General features: G+C 44.1%; 1 long non-coding RNA gene across 3 annotated transcripts in view; it reads left to right on the top strand.

Moving 5' to 3' along the window:
• LOC132208232 (uncharacterized) overlaps nucleotides 1-19,639 on the top strand; it is a 130,064-nt gene that overhangs the window by 70,968 nt on the left and 39,457 nt on the right. For 2 of the 3 annotated variants that reach the window (XR_009444322.1, XR_009444321.1), the window contains exon 1: nucleotides 9,275-9,738. The exons of the other annotated variant lie outside the window; for it this stretch is intronic. This is a non-coding gene — a long non-coding RNA (uncharacterized LOC132208232). Of the gene's footprint in view, nucleotides 1-9,274; nucleotides 9,739-19,639 lie in introns of those variants that run through there. 3 annotated transcript variants of the gene reach the window in all.

Below are 19,639 nucleotides of genomic sequence, written 5' to 3'. Positions count from 1 at the left end.
CTGAGAATCCAGGGAGGAGATTGCTGAGCCTTTGGCATTGATCTTTAACTCATCATTGTCTACAGGAATAGTGCCAGATGACTGGAGGATAGCAATTGTGGTTCCCCTGTTCAAGAAGGGGAGTAGAGACAACCCTGGTAATTATCGGCCAGTGAGCCTTCCCTCACTTGTCGGTAAAGTGTTGAAAAAGGTTATATGGGATAGGATTTACAATCATCTAGAAAAGAATAAATTGATTCGGGATAGTCAGCATTGTTTTGTGAAGGGAAGGTCGTGCTTCACAAACCTTATTGAGTTCTTTGAGAAGGTGACCAAACAGGTGGATGAGAGTAAACCGGTTGATGTGGTGTATATGGATTTCAGCAAGGCATTCGATAAGGTTCCCCATAACAGACTATTGTACAAAATGCAGAGGAATGGAATTGTGGGAGATATAGCAGTTTGGATCGGAAATTAGCTTGCTGAAAGAAGACAGAGCGTGGAAGTTGATGGGAAACGTTCATCCTGGAGACCAGTTACTGGTGGTGTACCGCAAGGGTGGGTGTTGGGTCCACTGCTGTTTGTCATTTTTATAAATGACCTGGATGAGGGCGTAGAAGGATGGGTTAGTAAATTTGCAGATGACACTAAGATCGGTGGAGTTGTGGATAGTGACAAAGGATTGGTTGCAGAGGGACATAGATAAGCTGCAGAGCTGGTCTGAGAGGTGGCAAATGGAATTTAATGCAGACAAGTGTGAGGTGATGCACTTTGGTAGGAGTAACCAGAACGCAAAGTACAGGGCTAATGGTAAGATGCTTAGTAGTATAGATGAGCAGAGAGATCTCGGTGTCCATGAACACAGATCCTTGAAAGTTGCCACCCAGGGTGACAGGGCTGTTCAGAAGGCATACAGTGTTTTAGCTTTGATTAATAGAGGGATCGAGTTCCGGAACCAAGAGGTTATGGTGAAGCTGTACAAAACTCTGGTGCGGCCGCACTTGGAGTATTGTGTACAGTTCTGGTCACCGCATTATAAGAAAGATGTGGAAGCTTTGAAAAGGGTGCAGAGGAGATTTACTAGGATGTTGCCTGGTATAGAGGGAAGGTCTTAGAATGAATGGCTGAGGGACTTGAGGCTGTTTTCATTAGAGAGAAGAAGGTTGAGAGGTGACTTAATTGAGACATATAAAATAATCAGAAGGTTAGATAGGGTGGATAGGGAGAGCCTTTTTCCTCGGATGGTGACGGCGAACACGAGGGGGCATAGCTTTAAATTGAGGGGTGAAAGATATAGGACAGATGTCAGAGGTAGTTTCTTTACTCAGAGAGTAGTAAGGGAATGGAACGCTTTGCCTGCAACGGTCGTAGATTTGCCAACTTTAGGTACATTTAAGTCGCCATTGGATAAGCATATGGGCATACATGGAAGACTGCAGGTAGATGGGCTTAAGATCGGCATGACAGGTCGGCACAAGATCGAGGGCCGAAGGGCCTGTACTGTGCTGTAATGTTCTATGTTCTATGGCTAGCTCTCCCTGTGCTCCGTGTGATTTAACTTCCCTCTTGGACTACCGTGAGGAACCTTCTTGAACGCCTTACTGAAGCCCGTATGCATCCATCTTTCTGCCTTAATCAATGCTCTTGATTACTACTTTAAAAAACTCAATCAAATTACATGAGTTATGATTTCCTGTGCACATGTGTCCTCGGATCCCATGGACTGTTTCCTGTTCTAACAGTCTTCAAATGGGGGATCTTGTCAAAAGCTTTGCTGATGCCCAAGTAGACTGTATCAAATGCATTGCCCTCATGCACACACCTAGTTAGCTCTTCAGTCATAGATTCATAGAGTCATACAGCACAGAATCAGGACCTTCAGTCCCAATCATCTGTACTGATCAGGTGTCCCAAACTTAACCGGTCCCATTTGCCTGTGTTTGGTATCCGTCTAAACCTTTCCTAATTGTGTACCTGTCCAAATGTCTTTCAAATACAGCAATTTTATCTGCCTCGACCACATCTGTTGGCAGCTCCTTCCATTCATGAACCCCACCCCCCCACCCCTTGTGGAAAGTTGGTTGAAAGTCAAAGCTGTGAATGTTAGAGATTCATCAACAAACCTCTTGCTGTCAACTGAAAGAAACCAGAGCTGATAAATCTCATTAGTAAACAAAATCATAGTTCTCCAGATTTAGTAACCATTATTTAGTAATTCCTCTTTTAATAGCTCTCACATAGTTGGCTGTCACTGAGGGGACTTCTCCTTGTACATTTCCTGCCATTAACCCAGTGCACTCTACAGGGACAGAAGACAGTAAAACTAAATAAAGAAACTCTAATTCAAAGAAAGAAGAATTATGGAAATGTCCTGCCCTCACCCCTTCTTTCCTCACAACCGCTCCCCACCCCTTTCACAAAGAACGATCAAACGAATGCTGTTGTAACATCTTACTTTGTTCCAATCCCAGTTTATTTGTTGCTGAAACAGACTTTCTTGCTATTGGTCCCTTTGCACTTAATTATTCCAATGCACCCTGCGCACCTCCCGCTTTCTATTCTCGATAAAATCAGGGTCTTCTGCTGTTTATGTTAACCGTTCATAGCACATCCTGTGCCCCTTGACCTGCATCAATTCCAAGTTCAGCAAATCCTCAATTTTAATATTAATTAATAAACTCTAGTTTCGGTTTCAAATCCCTCCACGGTCTTGAATCCCTCCCCTAATCTCTGTAATCCCCTCCAGTCTCCTAGTTTTCAGAGCTATCTACAGTCTTACACTAACTCATTCCTGAACATTTCCAGTTGTAGTTAGCTCACAGGTGGCATTGCTGTGAGCTGCCAAGGTACTAACACTGGAATTTCTTTCCTCAACCACTCTGTCCCTCAACCAGTTATTCCTCATTTCGGACACTGAGCATGAGTGACCTGCAGTGAGGTCTCAAAGAATTGGAGCCAGTTCACCAGAGGATGAAGTCACACTCCATTTCAGCTACAGGGGATTCAGATGAGAACTGCAATGGGGATGGGGTGGCCGACAGAAGAAGGATTGGTGCATTGGCAGGTTAGAAAGCCTGCCCTTAATGTCACGGAGCATGAAAGACTCTGGCTTCAATCTGGCGCAGTGTTTGGAACCCATCCACTCCAGCACTGAGTTGTGGCCAACCTGATGGGAACAGTTACAGATTGAGTCATGATTGGTATCTCTGCTCCAGAAAAAGCAGAAGCCAATGAAATGGCTGCAAGGTCAGACTCATGTCATCATGCCCAGCAATTCCAGTGCTCAAAGTGTAGTGCATTTCCAGCACTGCTGCCCAGGGCTGGGTGGTGGTGGGGTGGTGGGGGTGACAGTCACAGCAAGAAGTGGCAGTGATGCAATGGGTCATGAAGCACCTGTCTGCAAGTGTCCTTCCCTTATTGCCAATCCTTTGCCTTGTTAGTGCCCTTGCGAACATTGCTGGTCAGCCAGCCAGCCCTGATTTCTGCCACACCTTGCTGTTGTGGTACAGTCGTGGGTGGGCCCTTCTGGAGCTCGAGTTACTCAGGATAAACACAAGAAAAATCATCAGCTTTCACCTGCAGTGCCACAGTCACAGGGATCGCACTCTGTGGGAGCATTAAGCAAGAAAAAGGCACCTGTAATACTGGTATGAAGGAAATAAATGAGGGCAGTTGATATTTGCATGCATTATGGCATAGATTGTTCAACATTATTGTTTTGAAATATCGATATTGTGACGGCATTTACTGTTGTTTGTAGACAAGTGGTGCAGTGGTAGTCAACAGCCAAGGAGAGGGAAGGTTCAGCCTTGTTAGTGGAATTTGAGCTTACATTTACCTGTATTACAGTTGGTCGAATGGATCACAGAAAGTCTGGCAACAAAAAAGCTGCAATGGTTACCTCGTCACTGCTTCCAACTCCTCCTCTTTCTCAGCTGGTGCCCGATCACTGGCAGCGACAGCGTACCCTCATGATGCCAAGGTTGGAGACTATCAAGAATCATGACGACACCGGCCCTTCTCTGTACTGCAGGACTGCCCCAGAGTGCTCCAGGCAGCAGAAGCAACATTGAACTACTCCAGTGGTCTGCACCATTACATTTCCTGTGGTACTTTATGCAGCCCCTCTGAGTGTGTAATACACACTCCCATATGGACCAGGTCATCAAACAAAGGCTCTTGTCACCTCCTCATTACTTCAAGTTGTTCAAATGAGGATGGCAGGGCAGAATATTGAAGAATTATTACAAAGTCTTCTGTTCAGTATCCTGCTGCTCTCTGACAAGGAAAACTGAAATGTACTTGATTTTCATGTAATTTTGATTCCCATTACAGGTCCTTATGGGAACAGGAAAAATGACAAGCTGGAAAATTTTGCAAGTAATCTTTGGGCCAGCCTGGAATCTTCCCATCCTCTGGCCATGACCTTGTGACCCTGCTTGGAGGTTGTACTTACAGTTTCAGAAGTGATCAATTCCAGTGAGGATGTCTGTACTAAGGTGAAAGCTCACGCTTCACGACGGGAAAAATGGCTCCATTCAGACTCTGGAGATTCAGGTATCCCACTGAGAATCGTTGTCTCCTTCATCATTCACCTTATTCCAGTCACCTGTCCTGCTCTGTGTGATTTCTGTCCATTCTCTCAGTCATGCTTGTCTGAGGGGATAGCCACGACTGTAGCCCTGTTGTTGACTTGTGCAGTATCCTCACAGTCAGGGAATGCTTCCCCATTCCTGAGAGATTTCAGCTGGCTTAAACAGCTCTGAAAACCACTAAACACTTTTACAAGAGTCAGCGGAAATCCACTTGCATCTAACCTGTAAGTGGTTGGTGATATCTCTATCCTCACTGCACTGGATTAAGAGAGGATTGTAACTGGAATACTGAGGTCAAAACATATACCATTAGCATCCAAGCAGCATTACACATATTTCCATCAGAATGTGAATCAGATGACAGGGATTATACCTAGCACTTGGAGAACTGACAGAAACCCCAGGTTACCTTGTCAGGAAAGTTCCAGTGAATGAAGTGCCAACCGAGCACTTACCATTCGGGGGCAGTCTGTGGCTAAAACCCCACTCACTGAGAGATGCTGGCCAAACAGAGACTAGTGTCTCGCCGTTGCAGGTGGTGCCACCAGGAAGGGTGGCTGATGCTGGTACTGCAATTAATCCAATGCTATCAGTGAGTCATGAACAAATTGGGGTCGTGGGAGAGGTTTTCTGGCCAGGGAATCAGGAGGTTGTAAGAAAAGGTAGTCAGGTGCTATCTGTTTGCCATCGCTACTAATATGGCATGGCGGATCAATGGTTAGCACTGCTGCCTCACAGCTCCAGGGACCCAGGTTCAATTCCAACCTCAGGTGACTGTGTGGAGTTTGCACATTCTGTATATGTCTGCATGGGTTTCCTCTGGGTGCTCCAGTTTCCTCCCACAGTCCAAAGATGTGCAGGTTAGATGGCTTGGCCATGCTAAGTTGCCCAGAGTGTCCAGGTATGTGTGGGTTAGGTGGGTTATAGTGGAATGGGTGTGGGTGGAATGCTGCAAAGGTCAATGTTGGGTCAAAGGGTCTGATTGTACACTGTAGGGATTCTATAATTAAGAGTTTTACTTCTCAAACTTTCTGTGTGATATTTGTTCAGCCTCCGTTATTAATTGCCCACTCAGGGGAGTAAAGACCATTTACCAGCCTTCCCAATCGAGACTGCATCAGGGTAAAACTTGAAAGACAGTCAGGTCCGTACTTACACTCTCCAGCTCAAACCCCGCATAAAGAGAGGGGTGTTAAATTCTACCCGTCATGTACAAAATCCAGCACCTACGTGATTGCCTGCAAAAATGCCATCCATCACTGCCCACAACGGAAGAGTGAACCTGGCAGAAACGCAGAATTGCTACAACGCAGAAGGAGGACATTCAGCCCATCATACTTGCCAAGCTCTCTGAGCACTCTAATTTAAGGCCAATCTTCTACCTTTTTCCAAAAACCCTGCATGTATTTTTTTTTCTGTTTAAGTAACCATCCCTCTTGCGTGCCTTCGCTGAATCTGCCACCACCACATTTCCAGGCAGTGGATTCCAGGCCCAGATCACTCACTGGCTGAATAAAGTATTTTTTCTCACTGCCCATTTGCTTCTTTTGTTAGCAGCTTTGAAACTGTGCCCTCTGGTTCTAGATTCATTTTAGGAGTGGGAACAATTTATTCCTAGATAACAAGGTGTAGAACTGGATGAAGAGCTTTCTGAACTTTCTTCAGAAAAATGAAGAGGGGTCTAGGCCTGAAATGTCAGCCTTCCTGCTCCTCTGATGCTGCTGGGCCTGCTGCGTTCATCCAGCTCAGCACCTTGTTATCTCAGATTCCCCAGCATCTGCAGTTCCTACTATCTCTGAAGCATTTTATTCCTATCTGCTTTCTCCTGAGCACTCATGGTTTTGGAAAGTTTCTATCAAGTTTCCAAGGAAAGCAGTCCCAGTACCTTGAAAAAATCCTCATAACTGAGTTTCTCATCCCTGAGAATCATTCTCATAAATGGAGGCATTGTGACAACGTCACTGGACTAGTAATCCGGAGATTCAGGTAATCAGAATCAACTTTCACCATGACGTATGTTTGAATCCAATTTCAATTTAAAAACAACACCCAGGAATGAAAGTCGAATGGCGCTCATGAAATGGACCAACGATTGTGCTGTACATTTCTATGACTCTGTCTCATAACAGGTTGCAGTACATTGGAGTTTTGTGTCATCTGTACAGTACAATGTTGTCCCCTGCACACCCAAGCCTAGATCATTTATGTACGTATCAGGAAAGCAAGGGTCTCAATACCAGCCTCAGGGGAACTCCACAACAAACATCCTCTCAATCAGAAAAACACCCATCACGCTCTCTTTCTTGTGATCAGAGATAATGGGAACTGCAGATGCTGGAGAATCCAGGATAACAAAGTGTGTAGCTGGATGAACACAGCAGGCTGAGCAGCATCTCAGGAGCACAGCAGCTGACGTCAGCTTTGGTGCTCCTGAGATGCTGCTTGGCCTGCTGTGTTCATCCAGCTACACACTTTGTTATATTCCACTCTCTTTCTTATCCCTCAGACAATTTTGGATCCATTTTGCTGCTGTCCCTTTCATTCTAAGATTTTCTTCAAAAATTGTACAAAATGCTTTTGGATAGCCCATGCACAGCACAACAGCATCTCTGTCCTTTTCAACCTTCTCTGTTACCTGCGACTATCTCAAGCATCCAAATGATGTGGGCAAGTGGATACTGATGTTATTGGATCTTAAGACACGGAACATACCTCATTGATAATGTGGTATCCCACATTAGAACCATCAGAGATTTACATGTCGGTGATAATTTACACACATGAGAGGGGTGCAGACACTTAGAGCCATTCAGCCGCTCGCTGAAAACATTTCCGAGTTAATTGCCACCTTGCGCAGAGTGCACATACAAATCTTGATGACAAGCATGACCCCAAGTCAGACAGCATCATTAGCATTGCTTCCAGATTAAAAATAACCCAGGGAGAACAAGACACTGCCTTTCAGACAGGTGTGGAGATAATTCCCAAATAACTAGCTTGATCCCAGACCACAGGTGGGATGTACAATTATGGATTGACCAGATAAGGAACCAGCCAGGGTGCTCAGTGATAACTGGTTAACATGGCGGGGAAGGGAGTGAAAAAATAATGAGACGTGCTAATCGGAATTGAGCTGTATTTGTGTGTTAAGTATAATTGAAGGGGCGTAAGAAGTGGGAGAGGGCTGTGGTGGCGGGTGGAATGATTGATGGAAGCCGCATTTGCTTCTTGTCCAAGTTTAATTCACTTCCGGAGACGCCGGTATTATTTTCAAATTGGCGCTATTTGCAGCGTAAAATTGCAATCGCCAAATGTTATGCTGACTCCTGAGACAGCAGGTTGGCAACCCCCAGTGAAAAGGGACCAGGTACCAACGCTGCATCACCTTGCAGTTCTTAATCCAGGATGTTAGAGAGTTTGGAACAGTCCCGGCCAAGTTGAAGTTACAGCATCCATTTCCATCAGTTAATATTGTGACGAGCATAATGTTTAAATGTGCAGTTTCACCTGTTCAATTCTTGTCTATCGACCAATAAATACAGATATTGCAATGGTGGGAAGGATTAGCGGGATGTTAGAAAGTAAAGCGGTGTTATTTTCAGAAAATGGTTACAAACCAGAGATTTTAAAAGGATTAGTCCCACCCCACCCCCAACACGCACTCTTTGGTAGGGGTTTCCTTTAAGAGCGCTTCCAGAAATAAACCTGCCTTGTCCCAGGATCTGTTCTATTTGGTATGAGAGGGATGTGATGATTTGACTCCTGTACAATCTTCCTCCGCCATGCGGCAGGGGAGGAGCATTGAAAGCAGATCTCAGCTCTTGTGGAGAGAGAGAGAGAGAGAGCGTGAGGCAGCGGCTGCGAAACGCGATGGGAGTGAGGACGGACTGAAGAACCATGGCATCGCCGCTGTGTACTTAGTGCAGCCACCAGGCTCTCGGGGGAGGACAGCAAAGGAGGATTTTGTGTTGTCCTTTTTATTTGCAATAATCCGGGGTGGGGAAGGGGAGAGAGAGCTGAGATAATGGGAACTGCAGATGCTGGAGAATTCCAAGATAATAAAATGTGAGGCTGGATGAACACAGCAGGCCAAGCAGCATCTCAGGAGCACAAAAGCTGACGTTTCGGGCCTAGACCCTTCATCAGAGAGGGGGATGGGGAGAGAGGGGGAGGCGGACCGAAGATGGAGAGTAAAGAAGATAGGTGGGGAGGAGAGTATAGGTGGGGAGGTAGGGAGGGGATAGGTCAGTCCAGGGAAGACGGACAGGTCAAGGAGGTGGGATGAGGTTAGTAGGTAGATGGAGGTGCGGCTTGGGGTGGGAGGAAGGGATGGGTGAGAGGAAGAACCGGTTAGGGAGGCAGAGACAGGTTGGACTGGTTTTGGGATGCAGTGGGTGGGTGGCGGGTGGGGGAGAGCTGGGCTGGGCTGGTTGTGTGGTGCAGTGGGGGGAGGGGACGAACTGGGCTGGTTTAGGGATGCTAAATCTCCCCTTCCCCCACCGCATCCCTAAACCAGCCCAGTTCGTCCCCTCCCCCCACTGCACCACACAACCAGCCCAGCTCTTCCCCCCACCCACTGCATCCCAAAACCAGTCCAACCTGTCTCTGCCTCCCTAACCGGTTCTTCCTCTCACCCATCCCTTCCTCCCACCCCAAGCCGCACCCCCATCTACCTACTAACCTCATCCCACCTCCTTGACCTGTCCGTCTTCCCTGGACTGACCTATCCCCGCCCTACCTCCCCACCTATACTGTCCTCTCCACCTATCTTTACTCTCCATCTTCGGTCCGCCTCCCCCTCTCTCCCTATTTATTCCAGTTCCCTCTCCCCATCCCCCTCTCTGATGAAGGGTCTAGGCCCGAAACGTCAGCTTTTGTGCTCCTTAGATGCTGTTTGGCCTGCTGTGCTCATCCAACCTCACATCGGTCGTTCTCCTCCTGTCCCTGCCTCTATGCACACACACTGCCAGGCATAGTCTTCCTCCCTCTGTGTGTGTGTGTGTGTGTCTCTCTCTCGCTCCAGCTCCTAAAACCTAAGATGCATCGGATACACACACACATCAACAAGCCATGGGGAAAGATCAGGAATTACTGCAAGCTGTCAAAACCGAAGATGTGGCTGCAGTGCAGAAGCTGTTGCAAAGGCCGAAACAAGGCAAAGCGAGTGAGTACCCTTTACACACCGTTCCATTGGCTGATCTGAATGTGCCTGCGTTTTTTTTGTGTGTGTGTGTTTTGCAAATGTCCTGTTATTGTGGAGTAGGAGGGGAGGGAGTTTGGTCTGTTGTTCAATATGGGCTCTCCTATCTTGACCGATGCTGTTAGCGACTCTTGATACAGTGCAATCGGTGGGAATGTAGCATTAGCCTGAATAGTGCGTTCTCTCTCCCTCAGACAGCTCCCCTGCATCCCGTAGCTTCACAAGCCGGCGCTTTCTGCTCCTAACAGCGCAGATTGGACGTTGAGGATAGATAAGGTCAATACTGGGAATCCTAGATTCCCTATCAACCGGGCAAGAGATTGCAGATGGTTTGCAGCGAATCCACGGTTGAGATACAACGCACAGAATCAGTTAGTATAAGGGGAAAGGTGGTTCTGGAGGTTTGCACTGTTCTGTTTCGGCAAAAAAAGTGCCCGACCAGAGAATATCAGGCCAGTGACTAAGATGGTTAAACAGCTAATTCTAGTGGAAAGCTGTCAAGAAGGTAATAGCTCCGAGTCTCGCTTCTGAGGAAGTGCAAACTGGAGATCTTGTTTGACCCACTCTGTGCAGGTTGTTGCTGCTGTGTTGCAAAGAGAGCCTAGAGACGTGAGGGGGGACTTGGATGTGACAAATGCAGTGACTCCACACCCGGGCAGTGGTTTGGCAACATGATTCGGACCCCGTTAGCTTGCAGCCCTCTGACGCTGTTCCCTTACTGCCGGATGCTCACTGGCTCGCACGCCCCAAACAACCGGGGCTATTTTAAATTTAACCCCTTGATTGATGGGCTGACAAGTGCCTGTTGATGACAAAGCAATAGATGCTGCAGATCTGGTAATTCGAAGCAGTTTTGCTGGGAGACGCTTTAATTGATAGATTTCAATTCTAAAATTAACCAGGATTAAACGGGGGAGACCTCGAGCTGGCTGATCTATGATGTAGTAATAACAGTATTTTCGGAAAGATTGTCTGAGACGCAGGAGTGATGTCTCTCCCAGCTATCCTGGCTGCAAGGAGGATGAAAAGGCAACCCTTTCCGAACAAGGCACAGTGAGGATTTCTGAAACATTTATGTATCGCTTAACTGGAAACTTGATAATGTACGCCACAATGTGGGAGGGGGAATCTTATTCAGTTCTATATTTGCCTCAAGCTTCACTCCAGATATTTTGTTAAAAATAAAAGAATAATGGGATTTGAAGGGTACGCTGTGAGTAAATCGTGGGAAAATGTTAATTTATTTTGATGTGACTTGCTCCTACATGAGTAAAACATATTGTGATTAAGGATGATGGAATAAACTAAAAGCATTATTTGCCAGGATGAGATTCTGTCATAGTCTGGAGATGCGCTGCTCTGCTATCCAGTTATGAAGAGCTGCTGCAGTTGTGTTCCACAAGACTCCAATTGTTGGATGCAGTGGAAGTCTTTGAGGAGAAGACACCATGTCCCTTTAAAAATAGTTTCTTACTGATTGATCATGTCACACACACTACTTTGATTTGTAATTTTCTGGCTTATTCTCTGGTGTTGAGAACCTTTGTGGGTTGACTCTCCCTTTGACCTCATGATCCCTGTTGAGTTTAGATTTTGCATGCGTGGCCTGTGCATTTGTTGGATTTCTCTCTATTGGTTCTCTAAGTTCACTGGCTGAATGCAACACTGTATCAACGTTTACCAATAATGATCATATCTGTGATGATGATGCTATTTTCCTTGGGACAGATAATGAAAATCTCCATGCTTCACAAAGTCTGTCTTCGTGTCTATTGGTGCTCCATAACTGGTGACCATGCCTTCAGCTGACAATGCCTTAAGCTCTGGAATTTCTTCCATAAACCTCACCACTCCTTTACCACCCCCCCCCCCCGACCATGTTCTCCTTTACATTATTGGTTATAAAATACCAGAGCGGTTACCTGTGTTGATATTGCCAGTGTCACGTTTGATTAGATCATTCCTCCTATGAAATATTGTGAGACGTTTTACTTTTACCAATGCAAGATGCATACATGCTGTTGTTATTAGACAATAAGTCGAGGTGGGAGGGTGCGGTATCATTGGGATTTAAATGGCTGGAGAGGCCTTACGCCAAATACCCAGCAGGTAGCTGTGTTGGGGCTGGCTTTGAGGGTGGGGTGGCAGATGGTGACTGTCTCTTCTAAATTAGCCCATGCTCCCATTAGAGGATCATACGTAATGCCTTGCTTATCACCAGTCTTCAAAATTCTGACAACACCCCAACTCCCCAACATATCCTCACTAGGGCCTACCAATTCTTCTCACTTGGTGAGCTGAATCTGGAACAATTGTCTAAGTCCCAAGTGCAATACCAGTAATGACCACGTCTTCTGGTGGTGCTGCTGGTACAGTGCTGGAATGCTGCCAATCTCTTACTGGCCTGAATCTCTCTGAGGCAGGACATCTTCATGTATAAGTGGAGCAATCAACCCATCAGATGGTTGCAGAGCTTGGCAGACTTCCCCACCTCTGTGCTTTTAGTCATAGAGGTGGGGAACCCAGAGTCTTGTGTAATTCAGCCCTGAGGCAGTTAACCCTTACTTGCCTTCTGAAGTAGTGTAGCAAATAGTTCATAAAAATGGGCAATAAAATGGTGACTTTGCCAGCATAATCCACATAATTAGAACTTTTCTTTATTAAATTGGGAACTCTGTGTGGTGTGTGCAATGCTAATGGAAGTACAGATCCTGGCTAAGCCCAGTGTTCTGTCTCCACCTCCCATGATAATACAAGGTACTGACTGATTGGTTTCTTGGCTGAGACTGTGGTCACTTACTTTGCAGCCAAAAACACGAAGCAGTGTTTTTAGGAGAGGATGGGACAAAATATTTAGAGTGTCGAGAGGGCCCATAAAGTTTTGCAACTGAAGACATCAAAGCTGCTAGAGTTTAAAAATAACTTGGATCTGTATTTGAACTAACATTAATGTAGAGGGCCAAGAGATGGAAAACAGGATTCAACTTGAAAGTTTTAATTTGGCTGGCAAAGATGCGCTGGGCCAAATGCTCTCCTTCCATTGCTGCAAATTTCCACGATATTCCAAAATCATGTCAAAGATTTCTGAAGAAGGGTCTTGGCTTGAAACATCAGCCTTCCTGCTCCTCTGATGTTGCTTGGCCTGCTGTGTACATCCAGCTCTACACCTTGTTATCTCTGTTGTAGAGCATCTATGTGCCCCACTGTTATTTTACTATCATGCCAGATGTGTAGTACGTGATTTCTCTGCAAGTTGGTCTGACAAATTAAAATCATGAGACATTTTTATTCTCTTAATGATAAAACTCAAAATTCCAACTGCACCTATGTCAACTCCTGTGCTGTGACATGTCTTTACAGATTGAAAGGTGCAGTTTATTTCAGTTGGGATGATTCTTGGATTTCTGCCAGAATTCAGCAGTTTGAGGTTTGCTGTGACAATTCCATGCCTTTTGACCTTCAACACAATCACAGTGAAAATGACGTGGAAATTACAATATGGATACTGTGTGTGTGTGTGTGTGTGTGTGTGTGTGTGTGTGTACCTTGTGATATTTGATATAATCATTTGATATAATCAGTGGCGTTACTTTGGAGAGGTTTTGGTCCATCCTTTGAATATTGAAGTAGAATGTAAAGCTCTTCCAGAAGTTCGCTAATGACATAGAACATCAGTCTGATGAAAACCTACCTCTTCCCCTTGCTATTATCTACTTGTTATTGCAGTATCAGTTTCTGAGACATGCCTTAGCATCCATTAAAGACGTGAATAAAGGCAAACAGTTGCCACTCACTCTAACCAACGTTTTTAGATAAAGATTTTACCCTCTACGTGGACATGAGTCTTGATCCCATGTGCCCACTCTGTTCCAGTGAATGCTTTATTCATCCTTACTTTGACCACTTGCTGAACCGATTCCTAAATATTGACTTGGCTGCCTGTTCAGTCATTAATTCTGGTTGCACATTTTGAACTCTGTGTTTGATGCAGCAGTTGGAAACAAGGGCTTGTGCTGCTTTAGTTATACCATCAATAGAGACTTTAAATAGTCATTAAAGAAAGGAAGAACTGGCACTGAATAAATTACCTGGGGTTTTTTTGTATTCATTCTTAGAATGGAGCTGCTGCTGGCTGGCCAGTATTTATTGCCCACTCATAGCTGCCCTTGACAAGGTGTTGGTGAGCTGCCTTCTTGAACCATGGCTTGGAGGGCAACTTGCAGGTGGTGGTATTCCCATAAATTTGCTGCCCTTATCTTTCTAGATGGTAGTATTTATGAAAGTGTTGGTTTCTAAAGAGCCTTGGTGAATTTATGCAGGGGATTTTGTAGATGATGTGCACAGCTGCTACTTCCCATCACTGGTGGAGGGAATGAATTTTTCTCGCTATTGCTTTGTTAACTGTAGCAGTTTGCTGTGCCTAAATTGACTGCTACATTTCCTGACATTGCAATAGTGACTACACTTCCAAAATATGAATACTGCTGAGAAAAGGCATATATTGCTACAGCTTTTCAACTTGCACTTAACAGGACAATTCGCATCAAATACAATGTAAAACGATCAACTATTATAGTAAATAAGAAGTGAGTCCTGGTGTTTTCCCTGTGGAAACACCTCAGAGTCCACTGTAATTGCTTTATTCATCTTTACTTCAACCATTTGCTGTACCTGTTCCTAAATATTGATGTGGTTCCACTTCCAAATGAATCAGCACTCTCTTTGTGTACAGCTTTTCCCTTCACTTCTTGCAAATTGCCCCAATAAGTGCAAGATGAAAAGGATAAACAAAATGTATTTTTTTCAAGTTCTGTATTACCAACTGATTACTGCCAAAATACTTCATTGGCTGTAAAGTGCTTTGGAATGTCCTGAGGTCATGAAAGGGAAGAAAGAGAAGGCTTTCTTTCTTAACATTGTGCATTTCACAGCTTTAGGATATCCCAAACAACTTCTGGCCAAGAGAATAGTTGAGAATTGGAGTCACTGTCATAATGTGGAAACACGGCAGTCCATATGTGCACAGTGAGATCTCACAAACGGCAACATCACAGTGACCAGAAAACCCCTTCAGTAATATCAGTTCAGAGCTTAGTATTGACCAAAACACCAGGATAACTCTGCTTGACAACAGAGGCATTATATTACCTGAGAGGGAATATGAGTATTTAACAACTGGACACCTGAAGCCACAATTTCCAAGTGTTGGTTCGAATGGTATCATCCAAAGGTCAGCACCTCCAACAATGGAGCACTGGGTATGTTAGCCGAGATTTTCTTCTCAGGTCTACAGATCCTGACTTGAACAATGACATTCTGTCTTAACGGTTGGAGTGAAACCCACTGAGCTGCAGCTAATATCCAATGATTGATCTGTATAGTGAGTGAAAGGAAAATGGTGTAAACACCACACTGTGCAGCCTGCTCTCATTCACTCACTCGGAGCAAATTTTCAGAAACTTGCCGGTAGATTGTGAGTGCACCTTCTTATTAAGCTGCTGCTTGTAGCCGCTCCTGCCAGGAGACCTGCTGTCATGGTGTGCCAATTCTGTCTGTCTTATGCCACCCTCATACATCGGTTGTGGTTTGTTGGCAGCCATTCTGTGACACCACTCTGTGACCTGTTCCTGGGAAGATAGGGTTCTCCTGTGAGGAAAGGTCGGATCTGTACCAGTTGGAACTCAGAAGAATGAGAATTGATCCTATGGCAATATATAAAATCCTGAGGGGACTTGATACATTGTGTACAGGGAAAATGTTTCCTCTCGTGAGGGAATCTCAAAAAAGGGGGTACAATTTAAGAACAGGAGGTCTTCTTTCTATGATGGAGACGAGGAGGATTTCCATCAGAGGGGTATGGGTCTCTGGAATTCTCTTCCCCAAAAAGTATTGGCGGCTGTAACATTGACTTTATTCTAGGTTGAGTTCGATGGTTTTTTGATAGATGTGGGAGACGAGGGCTTGGGGAAAAGGGACAGAGGGGCTTGAGTCCACAAGCAGATCAGCCACTGAATGGTGGAGCAGAGTTAAAGGGCTGAATGGCTTTCTGTTGCTCTCAAATGACATGTTCCTATATTCCGTTCTAACATCCATCATCCAACTGCACATAGGTTGACCCCTCTTCCTGCTGCTGTCCAGAATCTCTTAGCTTGTAAGCTCAGATCAAATAGCCAAAATTGTGACTCTTATTTGCTCGGTGTCACTTATTAAACTTGGAGAGAGGAAAAAGGAGTATATGAGTACCTTTTGTTCTTCTCATTTTAGATTCAATCTTTTTATAATATTTCTGAGAACTGCTTGAGAAACAGAGTTATAGAATCATACAGCATGGAAACAGACTCTTCAGTCAAACCAGCCCGTGCCAAACATATTTTCGAGCTAAACTAGTCCCACCTGCCTGCTCCTGGTCCATAACTCTCCAAATCTTTCCTGTTCATGTACGATTCTAAGTGTCTTTTAAGTGTTATAGCATCTAACTCAGGAAATGAATAGTTTTTTTGTGGGTGCATGTGGAATGTACTGTATCATGGTGAGGGAAAGTAAAAGGTGTATTCAGATTGAGGAAATGAATGCTGGCCTGAACAGAATTGGTTGCTTTGTATGGCCTTATTGATTTTGCTTGCCTCTCGTACCTTGTCATAAAACTGCTTATAACTTCAAAGGAAGGAGAATAGCAATTGCTGTGGGTTTTGCAGAACACATTGCAAGTACATACAGATTTATTTTTTAAAAAAGCTATTAAACCAAAGAAATGGAATTGCACAATAAATCAGAAAGTAATGTGGCAGCCTAGCTGCTTGTTGAAGCACTTAGACTTTGTATAGATGGCTTTGTGCTTTGCCATCCACTTTCCACAATGGTTAAAATCATAAAATTGTACAGCACAGAATGAGTGCATTCAATCCATTATGCCTGGGTTGACTGGCGGAAAGAGATTTCTGATCTGCCCCACTTGCCAGTCTTTTCTCTGCACCACTGCAAATATTTCCCATTTTAAACTACTTCATTCCTCCTGCCTCAGAGCATCTTGCTTTCATTGTGCTGCTTGGGTTGCCCTAGAAACACAATTGGCAAAGTGGGTGGCAAGAGAGGTGATTCATTCTGAATGCCTCTTTTTAAAATATTATTTATTTATTGAATGTGGGCATCACTGATACGGGGCCAGCATTAATTGCTCATGAGCAAATGCTCCTGAGCTGCCTTCCAAAACCACAGTATTCCCAAAGCGATGATAAGGAGGGAGCTGCAGAATTCTCAATCAGTAAAGATGATGGAATGGCAACATTTTCATGTCAGGATTGTGTGTACATCCGAAGATTGGAGGGAAACTGAGAAGTGATGCCCCCATGTGCCTGCTGTCCTTGCCCTGCTGGTTGGTAGATGTTGTGGGTTCTGGAGAAACCTTTGAAGAAATGTTGTTGCGTTACTGCACTGTATCTTGTAGATTCCAGTTGGAGCATCCACTTTAAGGCATCTACTTGCATCCTCATTCGAGATTCTCTATTCTGAGTGTAGGGAGCCACTTACTATGCTAGTATTGTATGGTGCTGACTGTTTACAAGCTGCCAATCAAGATGAAGTCACGGAGAAAAGAAATAGCTGTGATGTGAAGGTACATGACAGATTCCATTGTTACTGTGTTGGCTTAGTAGAAATATCACCATTGAGTCAAAAGGTTGTCGATTCAAGTCACTTTCTCGAGATATGAGCACGTTTCACTGCAGTCTTGAAGGAGTGCTGCAATGTCAGAGGTACTTTTTATTGGGTGAGAAATTAAGTTCAGGTTTGGCCTTCACCAAATATTGTACTTATTTGGCTGAAAAAAGTGCTTTGGAGATGTCCTGAAGCTCAGAGAGAGATTATATAAAGGCAAGTTATTTGTGGATTTCTGTCGGAGAGTTGGCTCCAGTTATATTTTCTCAACAGCTGTGTGATTTGAAGCTAATATTCGTAACTTTCAAATTTTACAATCTATTCCTGAAATGTTTGATGCACTATTAGGCACTATGTATTGTTCATCTTTTTAAAAATGAAAGAAGAGGAATTCTGTTGCATGAGGATTCTCCAGTGGCTTCTATAATATTGGACATAGTATAATTTCATTTCGAAAAATGATGAGATTACAACCATATTTCATAACTAAACACCATGCTTCACTTTGCAGAAGTCATGATAATACAAATTACATGCTTTTTAATAATGTGGGGTACATCAAGCATTTAAGTGTAATTTGGATGAGTAGGTGCAGCTTTACAGAGTCATCCTATGATCTAAAATACAGAGATGCTCATTGTATTTGGAGTGGCGATTGGATGGGAGGAGGAGGCTGGCCTTATTTTATCTGTATTTATTATTATTTACAGAAGCCTGGAGCTTCTCAAACCAGAGTAGTGCTTGATATTTCAATGTGTTGACCTATCTACCAGTGGAAAGAAAAGTTATGAAAGTACCAGATGCTGTAATAAAATGAATGAATTACATGTAATTTCTACCCAACACTCTCACAATCTTGATGGTTAATGTGGGTTATAGTTCAGTGAAGAATTTCTGGCAAAGAAAACAAAGTGCTTTATTCTATTGAACTATCACACAAACATCAGATGAGTTTGTATCATTGAGTGACATGTTTTATTGGTGTTTGAAGAGTGAATGATCCTCCCTGACAGAAGCAAGAGACTCCTGCCCATTGATGCTTGATGACTGGCTGTAGCCAATTACTTGTGAGTGAATTTGAATGACTGTGACATCCAATAGGCAGAGCTGGTGGATGTGTCTTTTTAATATCGCCATTGCATTTCATAACCATATTGGAACACATGTATGAAGGCACAAAACCAATCCTTTTCCCTGACTGAAGACACTGGCATTTACCAGAGCTGTGGTTCATGATGAACCAATCACAATCAAATGACAGAGAAATAATACCATTTCAAAGCGAAGTTCACCCAGCTTTCAGCTGCATTGAAGATCCTTTCTTGTGGAGTGAAATAGAAGTTCTATGTTAAGAAACGATGATTAGTCAAAACGTAGCCTTTTACAATTAAATTACAAGCTAAAATGAGGCTGTACTGCAAAGTATGAGCAATGTATTTTTTCACGAGTAAAGCTGAGTCTGCAGTCTTAAATACTAATGTGCATCATTGCATTATCCCTTTGTATAAGTTATTCAAGATTAAGGTTAAGAGTCATGGTATTTGAATGTAGCAGAATGCACACTCATCCAACAAACATCGGAGGGCTCGCGTATCTTTCACACATCTTATATGAGGCCAACATTTGAGAAAGAACACCAGCTGCCAGGATTTGGTTCTCCAATTGAGCACCCACTATTTGCAGGAGTGTCATGAGACCAAGAATTGACTTGTTCTCAGTGGGAGCATCACAGGGCACAGAATAGTGACCATACATTCTATCAGGGCTGTAAATCTGAAACGTCAATTTTTCTGCTCCTCTTATGCTGCCCGACCTCTCATGTTCCTCCAGCTCCACACTGTGTTGACTCTGACTCCAACATCTGCAGCTCTTGATATCTCCGAGTGACTGTGCATAGCAACCTTTTGAAAAGAGATATCACTTATGAGCAGTGGTTGTGGGTAGCTCTGATTCCCATTCCTTCCTTTAATCTGGCATGCAGAGATTACTAGTAATGTCTTCTTCATCACTTAGATCCGATAACATATCACAGACTGGTCTGTGTCATTCAATTCCAAACCAGACAGTTTTTGTACTGCCTGAGCCTTTGGTGGATATAAAATAAAGATGGTACTGGGGAAGGATCACCATAGCCTTTCAGCTATTCTACCCTAGTGGCCAAAACGACACAGATTCCCGAAGGTTGTATGTTTGGCACGGTATGTATGAAGTA

The sequence above is a fragment of the Stegostoma tigrinum genome, unplaced genomic scaffold (genome assembly GCF_030684315.1).
Source record: "Stegostoma tigrinum isolate sSteTig4 unplaced genomic scaffold, sSteTig4.hap1 scaffold_324, whole genome shotgun sequence".
NCBI lineage: Eukaryota > Metazoa > Chordata > Chondrichthyes > Orectolobiformes > Stegostomatidae > Stegostoma > Stegostoma tigrinum.
The sequence above is the reverse complement of the archived record's forward strand: the minus strand, read 5'-3'. Positions and strand labels throughout refer to the sequence as shown.